The following is a 4,198-nucleotide window of genomic DNA, read 5'->3' as shown; positions in this document are numbered from 1 at the left end:
ACCGATCCATCTCACCGAAGTCCTCCTCCCCCCAGACAGTATACACCGATCCATCTCACCGAAGTCCTCCTGTCAAGGTACGATCCATCTCACCCGAAGTCCTCCCTCCCAGACAGTATACACCGATCCATCTCACCGAAGTCCTCCTCCCACAGACAGTTATACACCGATCCATCTCACCGAAGTCCTCCTCCAGACAGTATACACCGATCCATCACACCGAAGTACCTCACCGAAGTCCTCCTCCCAGACAGTATACACCGATCCATCTCACCGAAGTCCTCCCCCCCAGACAACACCGATCCATCTCACCGAAGTCCTCCCCCCAGACAGTATACACCGATCCATCTCACCGAAGTCCTCCCCCCAGACAGTATACACCGATCCATCTCACCGAAGTCCTCCCCCAGACAGTATACACCGATCCATCTCACCGAAGTCCTCCCCCCAGACAGTATACACCGATCCATCTCACCGAAGTCCTCCTCCCAGACAGTATACACCGATCCATCTCACCGAAGTCCTCCCCCCCCAGACAGTATACACCGATCCATCTCACCGAAGTCCTCCTCCCAGACAGTATACACCGATCCATCTCACCGAAGTCCTCCCCCCAGACAGTATACACCGATCCATCTCACCGAAGTCCTCCCCCCAGACAGTATACACCGATCCATCTCACCGAAGTCCTCCTCCCCCCAGACAGTATACACCGATCCATCTCACCGAAGTCCTCCTCCCAGACAGTATACACCGATCCATCTCACCGAAGTCCTCCCCCCCAGACAGTATACACCGATCCATCTCACCGAAGTCCTCCCCCCCAGACAGTATACACCGATCGATCTCACCGAAGTCCTCCCCCCAGACAGTATACACCGATCCATCTCACCGAAGTCCTCCCCCCAGACAGTATACACCGATCCATCTCACCGAAGTCCTCCTCCCCCCAGACAGTATACACCGATCCATCTCACCGAAGTCCTCCTCCCAGACAGTATACACCGATCCATCTCACCGAAGTCCTCCCCCCAGACAGTATACACCGATCCATCTCACCGAAGTCCTCCCCCCAGACAGTATACACCGATCCATCTCACCGAAGTCCTCCTCCCAGACAGTATACACCGATCCATCTCACCGAAGTCCTCCTCCCCCCAGACAGTATACACCGATCCATCTCACCGAAGTCCTCCCCCCCCCAGACAGTATACACCGATCCATCTCACCGAAGTCCTCCCCCCCCAGACAGTATACACCGATCGATCTCACCGAAGTCCTCCCCCCCAGACAGTATACACCGATCCATCTCACCGAAGTCCTCCTCCCCCCAGACAGTATACACCGATCCATCTCACCGAAGTCCTCCTCCTCCCAGACAGTATACACCGATCCATCTCACCGAAGTCCTCCCCCCCCCAGACAGTATACACCGATCGATCTCACCGAAGTCCTCCCCCCCAGACAGTATACACCGATCCATCTCACCGAAGTCCTCCTCCCCCCAGACAGTATACACCGATCCATCTCACCGAAGTCCTCCTCCCCCCAGACAGTATACACCGATCCATCTCACCGAAGTCCTCCCCCCCAGACAGTATACACCGATCCATCTCACCGAAGTCCTCCTCCCCAGACAGTATACACCGATCCATCTCACCGAAGTCCTCCTCCCCCCAGACAGTATACACCGATCCATCTCACCGAAGTCCTCCCCCCCAGACAGTATACACCGATCCATCTCACCGAAGTCCTCCTCCCCCCAGACAGTATACACCGATCCATCTCACCGAAGTCCTCCCCCCCCCAGACAGTATACACCGATCCATCTCACCGAAGTCCTCCTCCCCCCAGACAGTATACACCGATCCATCTCACCGAAGTCCTCCTCCCCCCAGACAGTATACACCGATCCATCTCACCGAAGTCCTCCTCCCCCCAGACAGTATACACCGATCCATCTCACCGAAGTCCTCCTCCCAGACAGTATACACCGATCCATCTCACCGAAGTCCTCCCCCCAGACAGTATACACCGATCCATCTCACCGAAGTCCTCCTCCCAGACAGTATACACCGATCCATCTCACCGAAGTCCTCCCCCCAGACAGTATACACCGATCCATCTCACCGAAGTCCTCCCCCCAGACAGTATACACCGATCCATCTCACCGAAGTCCTCCTCCCCAGACAGTATACACCGATCCATCTCACCGAAGTCCTCCCCCCCCAGACAGTATACACCGATCCATCTCACCGAAGTCCTCCCCCCCCAGACAGTATACACCGATCCATCTCACCGAAGTCCTCCTCCTCCCAGACAGTATACACCGATCCATCTCACGAAGTCCTCCTCCCCAGACAGTATACACCGATCCATCTCACCGAAGTCCTCCTCCCCCCAGACAGTATACACCGATCCATCTCACCGAAGTCCTCCTCCCAGACAGTATACACCGATCCATCTCACCGAAGTCCTCCCCCCAGACAGTATACACCGATCCATCTCACCGAAGTCCTCCTCCCCCCAGACAGTATACACCGATCCATCTCACCGAAGTCCTCCTCCCCCCAGACAGTATACACCGATCCATCTCACCGAAGTCCTCCCCCAGACAGTATACACCGATCCATCTCACCGAAGTCCTCCTCCCCCCAGACAGTATACACCGATCCATCTCACCGAAGTCCTCCCCCAGACAGTATACACCGATCCATCTCACCGAAGTCCTCCCCCCCAGACAGTATACACCGATCCATCTCACCGAAGTCCTCCCCCCAGACAGTATACACCGATCCATCTCACCGAAGTCCTCCCCCCAGACAGTATACACCGATCCATCTCACCGAAGTCCTCCCCCCAGACAGTATACACCGATCCATCTCACCGAAGTCCTCCTCCTCCCAGACAGTATACACCGATCCATCTCACCGAAGTCCTCCTCCCCCCAGACAGTATACACCGATCCCTCTCACCGAAGTCCTCCCCCCCAGACAGTATACACCGATCCATCTCACGAAGTCCTCCTCCCCAGACAGTATACACCGATCCATCTCACGAAGTCCTCCTCCCCAGACAGTATACACCGATCCATCTCACCGAAGTCCTCCCCCCAGACAGTATACACCGATCCATCTCACCGAAGTCCTCCTCCCCCCAGACAGTATACACCGATCCATCTCACCGAAGTCCTCCCCCCAGACAGTATACACCGATCCATCTCACCGAAGTCCTCCCCCCCAGACAGTATACACCGATCCATCTCACCGAAGTCCTCCCCCAGACAGTATACACCGATCCATCTCACCGAAGTCCTCCCCCCCAGACAGTATACACCGATCCATCTCACCGAAGTCCTCCCCCCCAGACAGTATACACCGATCCATCTCACCGAAGTCCTCCCCCAGACAGTATACACCGATCCATCTCACCGAAGTCCTCCCCCCAGACAGTATACACCGATCCATCTCACCGAAGTCCTCCCCCAGACAGTATACACCGATCCATCTAACCGAAGTCCTCCTCCCAGACAGTATACACCGATCCATCTCTCCGAAGTCCTCCCCCCAGACAGTATACACCGATCCATCTCACCGAAGTCCTCCTCCCCCCAGACAGTATACACCGATCCATCTCACCGAAGTCCTCCTCCCAGACAGTATACACCGATCCATCTCACCGAAGTCCTCCCCCCAGACAGTATACACCGATCCATCTCATCGAAGTCCTCCCCCCAGACAGTATACACCGATCCATCTCACCGAAGTCCTCCCCCCCCAGACAGTATACACCGATCCATCTCACCGAAGTCCTCCTCCCAGACAGTATACACCGATCCATCTCACCGAAATCCTCCTCCCCCCCAGACAGTATACACCGATCCATCTCACCGAAGTCCTCCCCCCCCCAGACAGTATACACCGATCCATCTCACCGAAGTCCTCCTCCCCCCAGACAGTATACACCGATCCATCTCACCGAAGTCCTCCCCCCAGACAGTATACACCGATCCATCTCACCGAAGTCCTCCCCCCAGACAGTATACACCGATCCATCTCACCGAAGTCCTCCTCCCCCAGACAGTATACACCGATCCATCTCACCGAAGTCCTCCTCCCCCCAGACAGTATACACCGATCCATCTCACCGAAGTCCTCCCCCCCCAGACAGTATACACCGATCCATCTCACCGAAGTCC

This window comes from Lithobates pipiens, unplaced genomic scaffold, assembly GCF_037356315.1.
Source record: "Lithobates pipiens isolate NorthernLeopardFrog02 unplaced genomic scaffold, aLitPip1_a1.2 Scaffold_30, whole genome shotgun sequence".
NCBI lineage: Eukaryota > Metazoa > Chordata > Amphibia > Anura > Ranidae > Lithobates > Lithobates pipiens.
The sequence above is the reverse complement of the archived record's forward strand: the minus strand, read 5'-3'. Positions refer to the sequence as shown.